The sequence below is a fragment of the Protopterus annectens genome, chromosome 2.part0, assembly GCF_019279795.1.
Source record: "Protopterus annectens isolate FY-2018-M chromosome 2.part0, PAN1.0, whole genome shotgun sequence".
In the NCBI taxonomy this organism is placed as follows: Eukaryota; Metazoa; Chordata; order Ceratodontiformes; family Protopteridae; genus Protopterus; species Protopterus annectens.
In genome coordinates this window covers 1,415,307,209-1,415,328,959 of record NC_056728.1, presented here as the reverse complement: position 1 = coordinate 1,415,328,959, position 21,751 = coordinate 1,415,307,209, and positions in this window count along the sequence as shown.

Sequence of the window (21,751 nt, the reverse complement as noted above, 5' to 3'; positions counted from 1 at the left end):
TCGACAAGGAGATTTGAGACCAGCTACGTCAGCTTGAGGGCTGTGTGGTACAATTAGAGGGTGAGCCTGCCCCTCCTACCCAGCCCCAAGCACAGCCACCTTTGGGGCCGTGAAGGTGCAGTGGTGACTGCTCATGGGTGGGGACCTCAGTCCCACTCTTTCCATTTAGGGACCCATGGGCTTGTGACTTCCAAATACCCCTCACTGTCCAAGGTGTTTACCCCCACATGTGTCATATACCACCCCTGTATGCATCTTGTTTGTCTTGTCTGAGCTACCCAACCTACCTCCCCAAATATATCTACTTCCCCTCCCCAACATCCCACTCTCACCTGAAAAAGAAAAAAAAGGGCAATCTGATCCCACAAAAAAAATTTCACCCCATACATAGCTGTCCATTTCGCACACCTGTCCACTGGACACATGTAATCCGGTATAATTGGCATCACAACTTATTATTGTTGTCCTCACCCCCATCCAGGGGTTTGAATGTCCAAATCTACCTCCAAATTTAGTGTTTAAGCACAGCTGTTGCTGTAGAAGAAATGGGCAGCTATGGACCTTTCCTACAGCCTTCCTACACATCTCTAGCTATTTTCCCTACTGTCTTTCCCTCTTTGTGCCCCTTTTTCCACCACTTTCCTATCAACCCCTTTTTTCATTTCTTTTAAAGAAATTAGCACGGGGGTAAGTAGAAGTAAGCACTTTTAAGCAGCAGTAAGTGGGTTTAAACCTGTTTGCGCAGTGATAAGCAATGCCTACACTGGTTAAGCAATGTAGAAGCTAACTGAGTGTAAGAAGGTATAACCTGAAGTTAGTAGTGCTTACCTCCATGCAAACCTGCTTACAACTGCTTAAAAGTGCCTTAATCACTCTGTATCCAACAGCCTGTGTTCTGCCCAGCAACAAAACAAGCAGCCTCTGCAAGGATTGAACCCAGGACCATGCACACCATAGACAAAGTTATTTACCACTAAGCCATGCCAAACATAAAGAAATCTGTTGTTTTCAGAAACATATCATCCAGCTGGCATGCAACAGTACAGAGAATGTATACCAACACCTAGATGTTTGTGTATGTAAATATATTAATATCTAAACAGCTACAACATATCTATGCATGTTGATATCTATCTATCTATCTATATATATTTTTTTTTTCTAAAAATATATACATATATATTAATATATATGAACATATATACATGCAAATGCCTACATCAACACATATATGTGTCTACACCTATATGTATACATATACACAGCAAGTTACATATGCGTACGCAGATATATATATCTATGTAGGTATATATATGGACATAGTTATATACATGTAAGCAGATATATATATATATATATATATATATATATATATATATATATATATATATATATATATAGGTATATATGGCCATACATCTGTAGAAGGCAATGGCAGCTTAGCAAAACACGTATGTCCACATGCACCGTTAATGGGTATGAGAGGCCCCACACACTATACATCTTGTATGAATAGACATCCCATCCTCACAGCCAAACACGTCTGCCCTGCAATACACTATCAAGTGCTGCAGATCCCATAACCAAGACCTGACATGACATGGGCACAAGATGTTAACAGTACTACATCCCACCTGTATGATGTCAGGCTGGTATTGGTAGCATATCATGCAATACAGTCTGCCTCCCATAGGAAAAGTAAAATGTGGAAGCCATCAACATCCCCAGGATACATATACACAGACACAGATATGCAGATACAGATATACATATATATATACAGATATACATATATACATATATACATGTGACTACACATACACATGCAGATATATGTACAGTAAGATACATATGGAGAAGATGCACACAATATGGAACAGCCACTATGCCTAGCCAAGCCCTTCAAATTGTTCAATAGTGAGGACAGACTGGGTCACAGGATACCAAACAATCAACAGTATGTAATGCAGGTGTATAGTTCAGCAGCCTCTATCTACACTCTGTACAAAATCACTAGGTGGTAAAGACGTCATGTGACCAAATGGGTTGCAACTGTTACGTAACAAGGCATAACTGAGTAACAAGGCATAACTGACACCATCACAAGCACACTGACAAACAGAACAATTTGTATGGCAGGTGGCAGTAGGCTTGCATTAACCCAATGTATGTAAGTAATGTAAACATAGGTGAAGTATACGGTACTGTACATCCAGATACCTTAAGGCAGCTCACCCCTGATACCCCCACATTTTGTAACAGCCTAGGTCATTTATGGTGCTTCCCCCCAAGACTCAATAATACAGAGCCATATACCACTGATACATACACTGGCATCTGGAGTGCATAAGAGCACACATGTATTGTGTAGGTGATGCTCACACATATATGGCCCCAGCCCCACCATATGTGTGGGGGATACAACAGCAGTGGATTGATGGCAGCAATGGCAGTGTGATATACTCACAGCCCACTACAGAACAACCCCCAACAGCATGTCATATGTGCAAAGCTTGGTATGTAGGTGGAGGACAGAGACTGGAACACAGGCACAAATGTGGAATACTGTTGCCATACACTAAGCAGGTTGCTGGTGTTACAGGATAGTCTACAACATACCCTTAGTCATGGAATTGAGGTTAGAAACAGAAATGGATGTAGCCATGTACTGATAGCACTCAACAGACACACTGCCTGTGAAATATCTGAAACAGGACCTGTGTGGTGGACAGACAACACATGATAGGCTCACCTCTGGCCACCAAGAGGATAGGCCCACAGTTGAGAGCTACGCTGACAGACTGCATTACAAGGTAAGCTAGTATGTACACACACACCCTGTAACACCAGTACTATACAAAGCATAACACAACTCTACTCACACTCTGTCTGCAGTTCCTGAACCTCCTACAAATATGTAGCTGCCCTGAGTGTGCCGGTTCTCCTGTAAGAGGTATTGTTACCTGCTGTCTGTAACACTTATGCCCACAAACAGGAAGGATATCCATCACACAGGAAATTGAAAGGGACCATGCCCACTTGATATAGGGGTTTAGAGTAGGTAGTTGCCATGACAGTGGTAATTGGAAGTAGTACACATGTGTAATCATATATATATATATACATATATATATATATATATATATATATATATGGCTATATGGATAATAATATGCACATATATTTCCACCATATGTCCTGGACATGGAGTGCAGCCATACCAAAGCCTTTATAGTCCCACAGTCATAGTGCAAGGGGATGTCAGGTATGTATAGCAGGTATATTAGTAGACTATTGCTACTGTCATTGGGATTGTCTTCACAGATATGGTGTGTGTTGGAGGTCACATCTGCTTATAACATGTGTGCCATTGGCTAATGACAGACATCCTAAGGACATCATAATAAAGTACCGCTGCTAGCACATAATGCCCCTGTGGACTGCAGCAGAGATATTGGCCAATATATGTGGACATTCTGACACACTCTGTATAGTCCAGAGGTATGCACTAAACATGTGTACCATGCCTGACAATATGGATGTAGACAGCCAGGTAGATGGGTATAACACATAATGACTGCAATACATTTGCCACCATAGGTTATACATTTACACACCCCTGTCTGGCCTGACATATAACCGCTGGTACAGGGGTGCCATGGCCACATACTACCCACTAGATAGTAACATACATCTGTACAGCATCCCACTGCTCTGTCTGACATACATGACTGTTAAGGGAGGCCCTGCAGCAGTATATCTGGCAAGTATCCACACATGACATCTCACTGGATAAGTACACTAAGCTACTAGGCATGTAACAATGCACTGTGCAGGCTACAAGCAGACTGGCTCAACACTGGCCTACATCTTCTATGGGGGGATGCACATGTGCCTGCATATATAGCAGGCTCTACAGGCATGTCACAGCACAGGGTAAGATACACCTGTGTGAAAGTGCATAACCACAACCAATGTGAACACAGCCACAGCCACATATGTTAAGCTAGCATAATATTGCAGTATATGGACTATCTGTTTGACACCATCCTCATATGTGCCACTCACAGACTGACCCTCCATATACTGGGCGGATACACAGTTTGGTCTGATGGCTGTCTGTGGTATGGGATGTGTGTGTGTGTATGGCCCTACAAACATGTACGCCAATACAGTACCATACAGTGGAGGGACAATAATGACATGTCGCTGTGATAACCTCATACATTTACTGTTGTAACAGGGTTTGTTGCAACATATGTCCTATGAGGGATATGAAGCCAGTAACTGTCACGGCTTTCACCATCTACAAACTGCAATCCTCACAGCACCTTCTGCAGTCCACAGATTGATACTCCGTGGATAACACATGAAACCAAAGGCACAACACACTGCCCTGTCTGCAGACAACCCTGCAGATGGCGATTCTTCATAAACATGGAACTGACATGGCTGATATTGAGACATGTAGGACAGTCATAGCCACACACACACACACACACACACACACACACACACACACACACACACACACACACACACACACACACACTGTTAAACCAACATTACTCCAAATGCAGTATAGCAGCACTTACAGTCTGTAGTCAGGTCAGGCACATCCCCCTCCTGTGTGTTGCCCTGTTTCCACAGTGTATGCTGTTAGAGGTAAATCCCCAATCCATCTGAGATGCTGTTTGCCAAACAACAGATCTAGTTCCTGCTCATAGTGAATGAAAAGGGCCAACACCAACCTGATTTTCTTAGATACTGGAGTGTGTTTCCATGAAATTGGCTATGGGAATGTTACCACAGCTGTTCCACATGCAATCAGCTAGGGGAGGGCTGCAATTCATGCAGAGGCCATCAGCTGATCATGAGCATCACTTAAAATACACATGCTACTGCCAAGCAAAGCAGGTGTAGGTCTCCACATCCACAAGAGAGGGAGTGAGAGAGGCAGACAGAGGCAAAGACAAGTCAGGGAGGGGTGGGAGAGTAAAACCTAAGCATGTTTGTGTCACACACCTACCAGCACAGGGTATCAAACCCCTGATGACTATGTAGTGCTATCACAGTTCTATACAGTTATTGCATTATCCACCTGTTGTGGAGCCCTCAGAACATATATATGATGGTGACTGACATCTGCAACAGGGATACGGTAGCTATACGGTAGGTGACGTACAAGTGCCTGTTCGCATGAACAGGTGCCAGTATCAACACAGCCACACTCTTACAGGGAAGCACACACATTGACACACTTGGTAGGGCCAGGATTACAACTCATCAGTACTGGGCTTGCCACAGCACATCACTGTGCAGGTATCACATGCACCACACGGGGTCATATGGGGGTTGTATGGGCAAAGGGTATAGGGAGGTGTCTTGACATCAGACAGCATGCTTCAGTATGCCCATGGAGGTTGTAGGGAGTGTGGATGTGAACATACGCACCATGCAACATGCACACAAAAACACAGGGTGCCAGTACTGACATGCATGGGTGCATGTCTGCACAGGTGTGTTGTGGTTGACTGTGCTAGACTGCTGTACAAGGCTAGGCGATGGGTATACCTTGGCATCAGGCCACATGACAATGGTCTGCATTGTGGCTCAGGGCTGTAGTGTCTGCATTTGCCCACACAGGTGGGTATTGTATCCTCCATCCAGTCACCTGGGTGACTATTTTGTGTGGCCAGTGCTGTGCATTGCTTGCCATGTATGTGTTCCTTAGTCCATGACATGGACAGTGTCTGGGATGTGCATACCTCCCACATGCATGTACGCTGACATGTGGAACTGTACCTGGGATGTCTGGCCCATGTTGTAAACACAGATTATCATCAGATGTGCCAGTCTTGCCCACCTGTGGCAGGAACTGGTAATGGGCATCAGGTTTACCCTGAACCTACATTGATAGCATGCTAACAGCATTCCCTGGTGTCAATGGCATCTGTCAATACAGGGCATGTTGTCAGGCATGGTATGTCCTTTGTGGGTCACATGTGATGGCACCACAGGTGTTGCAGGTGTCCATAACCCATTCATCTAAGGGTTGACATGCCACATGCAAGCACACACGGGGTCATATTTCACAGGTACGTGTATACAGCTGCTAGATGACTACTTCCTTGTACAGTCATGTTGCACACCTGGCACGTGCACCACATAGTCTGTAATGCTGACAGATACTGGTGGGTAGTATCTGCAGTGAGTGACATCTGCACCTCATGTGTTTGGGGCCCTTTGGCTGTGTGCTGGGTGGGACAGGCCTGGATGGCTCCTTGTCACAGTCACCCTCTTCCACACATCGATGTATGTCTACCTTTGGTTTATTATAGTGTGTTGTCCTGACATATATGTCTGTATTCCTATCCACTGCGTGTGCAAGGCTTGAGTGGTGCATACTGACGAATGTCTGCACTAACAACTGCAACTGCCAGATATGTCTGGTCCACTGGTGTTTGCAGACATGGCCTTCATGTGTTTAAGTGTGTGAGCATGCGCAGTATGGCCATCTGTACTGAATGTGTGGATCATGTCCAGGTAGTTTGTGCTGCAGTGCTGACCTTTGTGTTGTACACCGACAGATAGCATGCTGTCTCTGCAGAGTATCCATCGATCATTTGGCTTTGACTGTTACTACATTTCTGCATAGCGGGGGGGGCACACCTGACTGTTCCTACATTTTTACACAGGAGTAGGGGGGCACACCTGACTGTTATTACATTACTATGTAGGATGGGGGGCACACCTGACTATTACTACATTTCTACACAGGATTGGGGGGCACACCTGACTGTTATTACATTACTATGTAGGATGAGGGGGCACACCTGTCTATTTCTACATTTCTACACATGGTTGGGGGGCACACCTGACTGTTACTACATTACTATGTAGGATGCGGGGGGCACACGTGACATTTGTATACATTTGCTATGACTGTACTGGTATGTCAGGTACTCCATTTCATTCTGTATTGCTATCATGCTGACTAGTAGCATACCAGTGTACTACAGATCATAGCTTTGGTTGCCCTACATATTATTGCCTGACTTCCTACCCTTCAGAACTAACATCCCACTGCCTGCCCTGCTGTGGTCAGTCTGTGTAGGCCTGGGGGGGAAGTTAACCATAGCCATCATTCAGGGGCTATAGCACAGGCTCTGTTTGGGTTTGTCTACACCTGTCCTGCTGGCTGAGACTGTTGTTGGGTATGTGAACCATCCTGATTGGCATGTGTGGGTCATATAGACACACATGTTTCTCAGCACATTTCCTGCAGTGGGTTTTGTCACCCTGTGTAGTACTGGCTACTGTGGTGACTCCAGTATGTGTTACAGGTGTCATGGTGCCACTATGTGTGACTACTGCCTGCTGACATAACATTCAGCCACCTAATTCCCTTGCATGCTCACATCCATACCATAGCTACAGATAACACATTCTACTCCATTTGGCAATTGGTAGGTTGATTGACTTACCTTGAGGGTGTGCCAGACTTGCGGATGGTGCTGGAGGGCTGCCTATGTTGGATGCATACAGTACACTCCCTATACATGGTTGAGCACAGGTAGTGTCATCTTTGGCATCCATTTTACTGTATGTGCAAGTCAGAGAGATGTGTCATTCCCTGGGTCCCTACTGTGTCAGTGCATGTGCTATGCGTTGCCTCTTTGCCAAGGCCAGGGCATACTGGGCACACCTCCTTCTGCCTACTGGGGCAAGCTCAGGTTGTTCCTCCTCCAGGTCACTCTGTGCCTGTGCAGGCCTTGGCATTGGTGGAGGGTTGTGCAGCCCTGCCCCATGGTGTTCCTGTATCAGCTGTGTCCGCAGGATCATATTGTGTAGCATAGCACATACCATAACAATTTGGGTACATGAAGCTGGCGAATACTGCAAGGCTCCACCGGATGTGTCCAGACACTGGAACCATGACCTGAGCATCCCAAACATGCACTCTATTATATGTCTGGCCTGTGCGTGTGCCTCATTATGGCGTTGTTGTTCAGGTGTGTGTGCATTTGTGATGAGTGTCATCAGCCACGGCTCCAGTGTGTACCCAGCATCCCCCACTAGGTGACCGTAGGGGATGTCCCCACTGGCAAATCTCTGGTACAGCTGCATCAGATGCCATATGTGGGAATCGTCATAGCTTCCAGGGCAGCCAGCACACACATTCATTATAATGCCCTGGGCATTACATACGACCTGGCAGTTGATGGAGGGGATGCCCCTGTGGTTGATGTAGGCCCTACCCTGCTCACCGGGTGGTGCTTTGATGCTTATGTGCATGCAGTCTATAGCACCCAGCACCTCAGTGTATTCTATTTGGTGGAAGAGATGCATATTGCTGGTCAACACCTCATGGGTGTTGAGGAAATATACATGCTCACTGGCATGTGCTGACATGGCATCCAGGAACTGGTGGAATACTCTGGATGCTGATGCCTTTGAGATCTCCATGATATCCCCAGTTGTGCTTTGGGAGGTACCTGCGGCTACTATACCTAGGCCTACACATACCTTGGTATCCACTGGGATGGGTTTCCCTCAGTCAGTTTGGTGTGTCAGGTGTTAGAAGACTTAAACAAAAGCACTTACATGATTTTATGTGGATTATTTGTTTTTTATTTTAAGTAATAAAGTAGTGGTTTGGTGCACAATTTAAGGAATTGTTTGTCCAGCTTGGTGGCTTCTCGTTCGTTGAGTGTTTTCTTCAGTTGTTTGTGTATCTTCTATTTTCACTGGTGTGTCAGGTGTTTCCAGCACAGCTCAACAATTTGCTGTAGGAGGTCTCTGTCCACCCTATAGCGTTCCACTATCTCCAGCTCATGCAGACTCTGGTAGGTTACCCTGGGTCTGTACACTCTTCTCTGTCTCCTCACTGTGGGTTGTTCAGCAGCATTCACATCCTCACTCCCTCAGTCTCTTGCACATGTTGTTCTATGTTGCCTGCTGCAGCCCTTCTCATTTTGTAGGTTTGTTAAAATTTCCCTGCTTGTATACACCGGTGGTGTAGAGTGTGGGAAAAACCAGCGGGGAAGGTGTTTGCTTAGTTTATAGTAGTGTTCTGGGCTGGGTTGGTCTGCTGCCTGTGTAATTGGCTGATTCTGATACATTTCACCTGCCAGCTAAGCTAGTTCTCCTTGATTACCTTCCTACTGCTGTTTTCCCTTCCCATTGCCTCCCTTTTTAAGCCAGTGTGCACGCCGTGCAAACAGAGTGCTCAAATGTGCACACTGCTGCTATTTCCTGCTTTAACTTCTTTTTTCTTCCTGTAAAACCTGGTGCGTGGCCGGCCTAGGCTTTGTAAAGACTGCTAGGCAGGTTTAGACACACCCCCTAGCTTAGCTGTGCTAAGTTAGAAGCAAACCCAAGCCACAGGGCTCCAATTCGCTTACAGTATGCCTGACACACACCCATGATGTCACTTACCACCTAGGCTTGCACCAAGCTATTCCTACTCCTACACTTTTGGGACCTGACTCACATGCTGGGGAAAACTGGGATTCAATATCCTTCCCCTCATTTGTATAGGATTGCCTGCTCATGCATAGTTACATGTCTCACACTGAGCCTCCCCCCTTAGCAACCAGTACTCACTGGCCAGGGTGTCTTCTGCCTGCCACTGACTTGCATGGCAGAATACTGATTTTAGTTAGAATGCTTATTTTAGGTTTATTTTCTTATTTTCCCCCGATCCTGTTTGCATGCCGCTGCCCTTGCTTAAACAGCCGAGATCGGCTAAAAAAAAAAATAAAAGTTGATTTTTTTTTTTTTTTTTTTGCAATGCCAATGGTCTTATACTTGGCCATTGGCATGCTTACTACATGATATGCAGCCTTTATTTGGAGCTGTCATAGCTCCGTTTTGGATTTTGCAGAAATGTATTCGGTTACTAACCGAGTACATTTCTGCAGATTGCACTAGTCCTGCAATGATGGTCGCAAGCTTCCTGGATCACAATATCACATCATTTGCATGGATTTCTCCTGCAAATGGGGTGATTTGCATACAAGGCCTTCGTCCGTGCGGGATTAGTGCAGGAGCTCTCGGGCATGCCCCTGCGGACTGTTCCTGGATCACACGGCGGACATATTGCCTGTTTGAGCTCCTGCACCAATCTTGCACTCCATGCACGCTTTTGAGAATCTGGGGGAAATTCTTCACATCGATCTTAACACTAAGTTTAAAAAGTATTGTGGATGATATTAATAATAGATTAATGTGTAATAATGTCAAAATGGTAATTACTATACTTTTATACCTAAAAATAATAATAAACTAGTTTTAATTAGCTTAACTATTAAGAGAGAGAATTTTATTCTTAAATAAAAGCTACTTATTCAAACATTAAAACTGTTTTGACTCCATGAAGGTTTTATTAAAATGATAAGAAATGTCTACATAGATTCTAAAACTTATATTAAAATAGGCATTTAATCCTTATGAAGGAAAAAATAAACAAGGGTGTCCCATTGTCACAATTAGTGTTTATTTAAGCTTCAAATCTCTGTCAAATAAAATTAGATATAAGCAAAAATCAAGCCATTCAAGATATCTAGAAATTTTCAACCCAAAATCCAACGGTGTGTTTTTGATGTTTATTTACACTAATGAATATAAAGACCTCAATTCATGACTTAACAATGACATTAAATTATGTGAATTTATATCATCAATGAAATTTAATGACAATAATTCTGAAACCTAGGATTTCAGAGAACCAAAACTTTTAAAGACATGGAAATGTTAAAAATAATAACATAACATTGTGATATTGTGGTCCAAACAAAAAACAGTAATGTCAACATACAAAACATTGAGCAAAAATAATTTAGATGCTACTGTAAACAACTAATTTGTTGTATTAGGGATGTATTAACCAAGTATTTAATAGTTTCAAATGACAGTGAACAGAAAAAACATGCCAGATGTTTATGACTGTATAAACTCCATTATTAAAGGTGAAACATTACACAAAACATGTGTAGCTAAATTATACAAATTGATTCTGAATAATAACTATAATAATGTATTATAATAATTATTATCATAGTTATCACAATTATTGGCAATGTCTTGATACAAGTGGATTAAATTAATTAATAAGCAAGGAGGATAAAACTCAATGAAATCATTTGTTTAAACTGTTTTGTTCATATTCTGAAGTGAAAGTAACAAATCTTTGGGGTTGTATCTAACCTTCTTGTAGTACATAGAACACATTGATTATGCTCAAAAACAGCTAAATTATATTCTTGTTTCAGCACTGTTGCATCATGAGACTCAACCTTAGCAAGGCATAGGGGAGTGCTTAACACTGAGTCTTCAAAAAAAGCAGACAGTGCTGACCAAAAAAAAAACAGATGCAGTAGGACATGAAATAGCTTTTTTCAACTCCCATTTCTTCATGCTGTGTGTGGATGCACACACCGTGAATTAAACTACTTCCTTTAGAATGGGAATGCATAAGGACATCAACCACTTCCCTACTGCTTTACTGGCTACAAAGAATTATAATCAGTCTCTGACTCTAACAAAGAATTATGTGTTCTCAATATGGATGCCAAGTTTTACCTCTAGAGCAATCATGTCTCAAACACATAATATGCTCACTACAATTGACAACCCAGTCGTAATCCTCTGTATTATGTGCAATACCAAATTATTCAATTTTTGATGAAAAAGGCATGTTGTACTTGCATTTTATATTCTTGATAAGGAAGGAACTGCTCCCTGATTTTTTTCTCAGAAATTACATCATGAAAGACCGTTACTATTACTAGTACTATTACTAGGGAACAAGTCCTTAATGCTCTCTCTAAGACCAAGAACACTGTATCAACGGGCCTAGACAATATCCCAGGATGACTCTTAATAGCATGAAACATGACCTATCAGGGCCTCTGGAATTATTATTTAACTGTAGCCTCCAAACTGGCTTAGTGCCTCATGAACAGAGAAAGGCAACAATCATCCCTCTGCACAAAGTTTGGCCATGTACATATCCTGGAAACTACAGACGCATAAGTCTCACTAATCCTATATGTAAAGCCATGGAAAGAATTATCATGGAGATGATCAAAAGAGATATAGTAAACCTCCAGACACTGGACCCAACCCATTTTGGTTCATCAAGGGCAGATCATGCCTACTCAACCTGGTGGACTTCTTCGAGAATGTCACCAAAGCAATGGATGAGGGCAAAGTCATTCACACTGTCTACCTTGATCTGGCCAAGGTATTTGACACAATACCCCACTCGGACATTGTTGACAAATTCAAGAGGTCAGGTATAAACTTGTATGTCACCAGGTGGATAGCTAACTGGCTCACAGACAGGACCCAAGAAGTTAGAATTGGAGAGCCCACCTCTACAAAGAGGTCAGTCACAAGAGGAGTCCCTCAGGGATCAGTCCTTGGACCGCTCCTTTTTGGCATTTACTTCTCAGAAGTCAAGGCCAATGTCAGTGGTTTATGACTGAGTAAATTTGCAGATGATTGCAAATTAGGAGCTGTCATTGAATCTCACATTGACACAAATGTTCTCTAAGAAGGGTTGACACAGACAAACAACTGGTGTCAGAACCATGGACTAAAACTAAATGCCAATAAATTAATAATAGTATCCTTTGGGAGGTCATCCATCCCTGGTAACTATCATATTGACAACACACCCCTTAGAGTTGACCCAGTAGTCAGGGACTTAGGGACACACATAGATAGTAATCTAGCCTTTGATTATCACATGTCTACAGTGGTGAGTAAATCATTCTATATTGTGCAACTTATAAACAAAGGTATGGCATCTAAGTCCAAGGAAGTCATTGTTCCACTGTATTCAGCATTCATCAGACCTGTCATTGAGTACAGTGCACCCTTTGGTATGTACCTATTCAGGCATATCCAACAATTGGAACGTTCACAGAGGTTTCTCAATAAAAGAATCCAGGGTGTAAGTAATATGTCCTATGCAGACTGCCTCAAGACCCTATCTCCGTATTCTGTCTCCTACAGGGTTTTGAGGCAAGATCTATGCCTGGCATACAGGGCATTGTTAGACCTCAGTCTGATGGACCTCCTGCATATCCACATAACTAACAGCACCAGAATTACCTGTTTTAAAGACTTAAACCTTGCATGTGATATAAATAGGACCTGCTGGAGAGATAGGTATGTATCTCATAGACTACCAAGTCTATGGAAGAGGCTTCCTATCCATATGAAGCAGAGTCCCTCCGTAACCCAATTCAAGTGCAACTTGGACAATTGGATGGGAAACCAGAAATTCATCCCTGTTTTGGTACCTATGTCTCTAATGGACACAGGTAACCTGTAAATTCATCTCCCTGGCCCATGATTGCACTTAACAAGGGTATCAGAACTTGTCAGAAATTTGTGATGCATGGCTAGGCTTAAAAAGGCCCTTGTGGTCATTAGCCTAGTAAACACCTATGAAGTTATGAATCTATGTGATACAGAAAAAAAGAACTGTGTAATCTATCTAGCTCAGAAATTTATATCAGTGACTCCGATGCAAAAAGTGAGGTGAATCAGGCAGGGAAAGGGTAGAGCTATCACTAAGAACAACAGTAAAAATGATGTGTAAGAAAAAAGACAGCATTTAGAAATAACCTATACTTCAGCAGTAATCAGAGAGAATGCTAAAGAGTGCAGCAGAGACAATAGAAGAATGTCTGCCCACTACAAGTAAAGGAGAAAAGCAGTGTCAAAAGACAGAATATCAAAGGGCTAAAAACATTACTGAGCATGTCTGAGAATGCATATGTTGTTTAATACTGTACATAACATTTCTTTTGATGGATTGGATAACCACAGATTTGGCTGTTGTTAATACAGGTTTAGGCTATTATCCTATAAGTCACATAAATTAATCATATCTGAGTGATTGCGGACCTGCACTTATATACTCATAAATAAAGTGGAAGATGTTGTATCAAGGAATGTTTGGCAAGAGAACTATCAAAACCCTTTGCATTTATACCAGACATACATTGTAATATGTCATTTTTCCAAACACTGTATGAAAAAGACATTACAAGTCTTAATAAGAGATTGGTCAGTCAAAATAATTTAAGGGTGAAAAAAAGGTCTTTCCTGAAGTAAAAATAGAAGACAAAAAAAGAGCTCACAAAACTCTGAACTGTGGAAAGGAGTAGGTCCTGATACACTAACCCTCTAAATGTATTCATTTAAAAGGCACAGTATCACATGTGGCTTCTTAAACGAATTCTGGTACTCCACTCATGCTACATTGGCAACTGCTGACCACATTTCCTAAGAAGTTGCGTCTACAACAGTGGCACCTTTCTCCCCACCCTGGTTACTGCTTTGATGGCACTACCAGGATCATAAACACATCCTGACATTTATGTTACTACTGCAAACGCAGTGCTTAACTGAGAGTGGTGTAAATATATGGGGATATTCATAAACAGTAGTGACAGGACTTGGAACAGACGTGCACCAAAAATGAGAATTCACAACCATGTAGTAATTTATAAAATCAAGTTGCATTAAAAGGCAATGGACTAAAAGGCACAAAAAAGGGGTACACAGTGGACCAAAAGGCACAAAAAAGGGGTACACATATCATGGTAGAATAAATGCAAATGAAGACTCTGTGCCAGATGAGTAGAAAATGTCACGCAAATGAGGACAGCGAAAATAAGTTACTATTCACATTCTCAGTGAAATGACACTGCTGTTTGTATGTCAGCATGAAAGAAAGAGTTTGGCAACAAATGTGGTACAGCAGCAACCAACGTCATATATTACATAGCATTTGCAAATTGCAAGAGATGGTTTCTTGGGTTAAACACTTAGCCAGAAACACAGCCTAAAAATGATACTGGCATAGGATAACATCACACCAGTTCACAGTTATACAGATCCAGAAACATCTGAAAGTAGACAGAGCTAGCATACAGGCATTAGTAGACATATATAGCCCAAAGATGGCACCTGGGGGATTAGGTGGTCTTTTACTATTTGTGGATGCAAAGATATGAGTCATACTTACTATTCCAGCTGCAGGGACTTTTCAGAGATAAACTGTGGACACCAAGGCTATTTCACGGGTATCAGCCCGTAGAATATTCAGGATGTTCCTCAATACATAGATGGATGAGCACATCTGCTTCATGAATAAATAAGGGGGAGAGCCACAACCATGCAAGGCTTCTGTGATATTGCCTACTTCACGAAAGTTCTGGAAGCTATAGATAACACATATTTGGCAAGAAAGGCCCCATCTGGTGTCTATGAACAGTTTTGCATCAATAAGAAGGACTACCATTCCATCAAGTGTCAGGCAGTGTGCAACACACAAGGGGTTAATAACCAATGTGCCCATACAGTATCTAGGCAGTGCTCATGATTGCTATATATGACATACAAGTCATCTGTATCACTGCTTCTTTCAACTGGAAAGCCCTTGGGGCCACCAAGTAGATAAGTGCAAAAACACCACAGGTACCTCACCTCCCAGTAACCCCCAACCCCCACCTTGGTTCATCCATAGCTGTTTCCAAAGTAGTAAGGGAGGAGTACATAGCTGATAGAGAGCACTAACTGGTTTCTCCTCAACCTGATGTGTTACATCTGACACAGGTTTTACCCCTCCCCACAGCACTTGCTGATGACACCCTTACAAAACCCATAAGGTATGGCCAAACAGTAGCATCACCAATGCATAAACTAAAAATGCTGTGATCTGCCTACAGAAATTGCAGTTCTACTATCTGGACATATTGGTAGTGTAAGGATGGTGGGTACTACAGTAATAATCCACTACAGCATGCCAAATATTCATTGCATACTCCATGCCATATAACGTGATCTAGCATAAGCAAGCAATCCATCAACATAACATAGACTGTCCTGCAGAATCTGCATCAATTACCCTGGCATCCACCAAGAGTGACTTAGATGCCAGCTAATCACCGCCAACAGCTACACCATGAGAAGTATAAGGCAGCACACGCAAAAAGGTCACATCTAGTCCATCTCCGCAGGTCCAGACAACTATACAACGGCAGTGTGGAGCCACACAGTACAAAATGAGACATGTTGTATTATGCTGTAGCTATACTGGAAATGGCATATTTGAATCTCACTGGTCAAAACACATGTCCGTGTACACCACATAAACAGGAGATGTAATAGCTATTACCATTTGCAAAGTTACCTTCAGACATAGGGTCACATGGAGGTCTACAATACTGGGGGTGGGATAGCACAGGTCACCAAGATGGGGGTCATGGAGAGATGAGGTATCTGAGTCAAATACAACCTTCTCAATGGTGGGGTTGCCACTACTGGTTTGCACAGTGGAGTAAGTGTTATCAGAGGTTATGAGAAAGGCACTACAGAACTTTGAAGCATGGGTCTGTTGCTGTTAAGGCTGTACAAGCCCAGGTATTCCCTTGGAAACATATGTGATGAAATCAGAGAACTGGAACTAGTATGTTGCATACGCACAAAGCAGCCCATCACCAGTGAGGCTGTATCATAGGTAATTTTGCTGTCATGCAGGAAATTTGTGTACCTCGACCTGAACTGGCACACCAAACAAAGTAGATAATGGTGCTATAAATGGACAAGTTCAGGTTACTGCTGTGGTAGGGATATGGCAATGGTGACTTTGCTGGAATCAACATCAGAGCAAGGGGAAGCTGAGAAATATGATGTAATATCCACTCTGAGGTATCGAGCTGAGAAGTAAAGGGATTACCTCTGTAAGGCACTCTGTGACTCTTTGGTAGGGGTTAGTAAGAACACCGCTATGTAATTCCTTCACAATCCAACTTAATGTGCACTATTCATCATATACACACTAAAATAGCATGAAGAATACCTACAGATACCTGGGTATAGATCTGGAAAAGTGACTACTAGGTAATGGAGAACTGGTCTACAGGAAGGTGGTTAATAACAGATCTATTAACACCATTATTGTATTAACAAAATGCAAAAACATTTGTGATTTATCATCCTCAGAGATGAGGCTTTTGGATGAGACATACATGTTGAGTGGACAGATTATGCACCAACTCTGCTCCATTCATGGTTATATTGAAGTTGGTGGGAGATATAGAAGTTTTTCCTTCGTTATAGCTCTTATGTTTTCAAATTCACACCACAGCTACAATCTCAAGTGGAATAATTTAGTGGATATTTTTACATAGTGCTCGTTCTAAGCAAATCCCTCACATATAAGTTGTGGCTTTGAGCCCGAAGCCATTAAAAGCTTCCAGAAAATATTCAGTATTAATCAGATTACTGATTGCTGCTTTTACTTATGTTAAAATGTCTGGTGAAATGTACAGAATGTCACATTATATGCACATTATCATTAGGGTCTTGTGTTAAGACAATCTGTTGAACAGTTATTGCCTTTGGAGTATTTACTTCATAAAGAGATCCCTACTGCATTTTTAGCAATTTGTGGGACCGGAATTATTGTCATACTTTGAGGTGCATTACATGTGCAACAGAAAATGCAAGTTTACTACCCACTTTTCACAGCAGCTTGTTTGCCTCCTGTTTTCCCTCCCATACTGTGGTCAGGTTATGCTATGAATCTCGCTGGCTTGCCATGAACACAAAATCTTGTTGAAAGATAGCATAAGTGTCTCAAGTGGTTGTTTGGGTGGTGCCAGTCTGATTTAGCCAACATTATGCCCTGCATAGTGATGGAGCAGAGTCAGATTGATCAAGTGCATGTCCATTTATCATCTGGAAAAAACTGTACACCACCCAGGAAATGTGAATTAGACAGGAATAGATGTATGAGCCATATTTTGGAGAATAGAGCTAATTGTGCCATCTTTAAAGTACTTCAGCTAATATCACTACACTGTTAATTATCTTTATTTGTGCAACTGTTGTATCATGTTACATACATGAATATCTTATATTTTCACCATCTTTGTAGCTATGTATAATGATTAATGCATTGTAATTATTTCAGACATTTTAGATAGTGAAACTACAGGTAGTAAGTATGTACTATTTGTCTACATTTCTTTGCTCTTACTCTTGTATTCTGCTAAGGTTTCACTAATGGATTGTTCTTTTATTTTTATATGACATTTCCTAGGGTAACTATCCACCTGGTGTTGTAAACCTTGGCTCTAGATGATTGTCACTGTTGAAGTGACATCCTGACCCATGTGTAAAAATGGGAAAAAGGGATTGTGGATGGATAGATTTCCTAAGTACGTTTACATGGAAAACAAAAATACAAACAAAAAAAATTAAAAACAAACAAAAATTACAAACTTATAAACAAAGGGATTGTGACTAGATCAAGGGATGTCATTGTCCCCTTTCACTCAGCACTCATTAGGCCAGTCTTTGGATATAATGTCCCCTTTGGCATGCATCTATATAGACTCATGCAACAATTCGAATGCCCAGAGAGATACCTTACTAAAAGGATACAAGGCCTAAACAACATGATCTACAGGGACTAACTCAAAGCTCTGTCACTATACTCGGTATCTAATACACTGTTAAGAAGTGACCTGTGTCTGGCATACAAGGCATCCTTTGACCCAGTACTGATGGATTTACTGCACATTAGCAAGTCAAACGGCATCAGAAATACCCAGTCTGGGAATATAAACCTCTTCTGCAACATCAACATAACGGTTTGGAGGGACAGGTATATCTCGCAAAGGATTCCCATCCACATGAGGATGCATGACTAGGCTTAAATGTATGCATGGCAAGGCTAAAAGGGATGTATGGTCAGAGTTAAAAAGGCCCTTGTGGTCATTAGCCTAGTAAAGACCTATGAACCTATTAAAGAAAGATCCCTGTCAATATTCAAGACCAACTTGGATCTATGGATGGGAAACAAACAATATTACCTCAGGACTGCCTCCTATACTACTAATATTCAGAGGCAGCTCCTAAATACTTTACCCCATGCATGAGTCCCCTGAAATTATCTATGATATGATCCAGTTAATATATAATTATTGAGCATGGGATGGGTAAGGCCATTATCTAATTATTTATTTATTTAAGTTTTCCCTCGGAGTTGGTAAGGAGGTAGCTCAAGCCAGTTAAGCTGGGTTAAAGGTACAGTGGTGGGTTCTATATGGTAACCCAGTAACAAACCTAGCAATGTGATTATTAGTTACCCCTAATAATTTTGTCGGGGGCCGGAGAGAGATTATTGTCCATCCTTTGCTTGGATTGTAAAGTTGAGGGCTTGACCTTTGTGTCGGTGGGGATGTTCCAGAGCAAATCAGCTGTGGGAATCATCTGCATATTGAATGCAACTAGCATTTGATACAACTGTGTGCAGGATGAAGATTGAGAAAGAAATAATAGTGTCCTAGGATGGATCCTTGTGGGACTCCCAGAGTATTGGGTTGAAAGTTAGAAAGTTTGTCTGCCAATAAACTGCTTGTTTTCGAGGAGATATTATTATTATTATTAGGATATTTATTTATGGTATTGGAAGACAAGAAGGGCTGAGGTAGTGCTAGAGAGGTGAGGAAACCATGCCTGTAGTTCGAGGGTCTGTGGAAGTGCCACTTTATGGACAGATATCAGGGATTTTGGCCTCTTTTAGGGTCGAATTATGAGTACTACACACAGGGTGGCAATGGCTTCAGCTGATTTTTATTCAGCAGGAAAAGTTGATCAGCTGAGAGTGTGGTGTGTTTTAGTTTTTGATAAATTGGGGAATGTTTTATAGGTGGGAGTATCAAGGCTTTGAGGAGTTAAGCAGCAGATTAGGGACAGGGTTTGGATTGTCAGTGAAGAAGCAATTGAAACTATTGAGATCATGTCATGTCCGTTGGTTTATGAGTGTCCCAGAACTTTTGTGTGGAGTTTTTATGCTCAGTTTGCAGTTTCCAATAGTATTGTCTTTTATCAAGTACTGAATAGGAGCATGAAAATTAGAATTTCCAGGAATTTTTTGTTGAAATACTGCACTGCTTCAGGGGGTAATTTTAGTATGTCCAGTTGCAAGAGAGTTTAATTCTTAGGAGTTGAAAAAAGGGTCAAATTTTTTTATTTCTAATTAATCTTAGTGTGGAATGTTTTGGGATGGCTATTTTGTTGTAAATAATGGTAAGGTGGTGGTGGTCAGGCTATCAGGGGAAGAACCAGATGTATATTGGTTAGATCACTATTGATAAGCACCCAATCAAGTACTCTTCTTTGGTTAGATTTGTTTTATCCTAGTATGTGGTTAACGATTTAAGAAGGTGTGGTTTATTAGTGAGTGGAGGGGGGGGGGGAGGGGGGAGGGAGTTGGGTTTAAATATTAAAGTCCCTATATTAAAGTCCCCAAGGACTAAGTGACGGGGAATATACACACAGATAATATAGATGAATTTAGTAAATTTGATTTGAAGCCTAGAATAAGGATCTCAGCATTGTTAATCTGAGGTGGTTTGATTGACATCGTAGAAACGGGTTATTGATTGGATATAGAAGGCAACCTCCTCCTCCCCTTTCTAGAGATTCCTATAAATATATATACCCAGGGATAAGATATTTATTCCATTTTCCGGGATGGTTTATCTCTGGGGAGGTCAGCTATATAACTGCATGAAGTTCATGTACCTTATTGTTATACTCCTCTAATGTTCAGATGGCAGGTAAGAAGAGTTAGTAGTATGGCGTAATGGATGGGATTTGAGTGAGGTCCGGAAGGGATGGGGGATTGTTGATGCATTAAGGGTTGGATGTATGTGTGTGTCTGTCCCTAGAAGTAGATTTAGTTTAAGATTTTACTTGAGATAAGCTTTACATTTTTATTTACAATTTTATTGGTATGTTGCTTGATAATCACATGTGATAGGTTAATTCAAGCACAAAAAGGGAAACTGGCTAGGCTTTAAATGACCTACAAATGCAACTATCCTAGTACTTACCTATGGATCTATGAACCTACAGCTGTCTACATGTATGTATATCCGCCAACATACTTAGTTAACTGTAAAATTATTAAAAGTATGATTAATCTCTTTAATGCAACATTGTGGCACAAGCCATTCATTTACATATCTTAATTCAGCATCTGTTTTATATTTCTGGTGCATATTTTGGGACTATGCAATAATGGCACAAAGTCATACATAGCCTGTGATTTCTAAACTTAAACGGATACTACAACACTTAAGTATGATGAGCTTTGATCAAATGATACTTTTGACATGAATAACTGTCTATATTCCATTTGTTCAGCATTTCCAATGATGCATAAACTGGTTTGACTAAACAACAGTTTGTATATATATATATATATATATATATATATATATATATATATATATATATATATATATATATATATATATATACATACATATATAGGTTCATAGGTAGGTACTAGGCTATTAGACTTAGGGCCTATACAGGCCTAGCCAAAAAGGTACCCTGGCTTTCTCCACTAAAGAAAATTATTTTCCTGTCCCCTGTCGAGCAGAGCCACAGAGGTGATCCCCAGGATGAATTTCCTATTTCCTATCCAATCATCAAGATTTTTCTTGAAGAGTGCGAATGAGGAGCTTTGTTTGATATAAAAAGTTAGTTTGTTCCAGAGTATGGGAAGTCTCTGGGTCAGGAATCTATCGCTTCAGTGTGTTCTGTTTATTGTGGTGACAAGGTTTAGGTCCCTAGAGTGTGTAGCTCGGAGGGATTGGGATTTTTAAGTGAAGCATGTCCAACAGCTCCAGTTTTGACATAG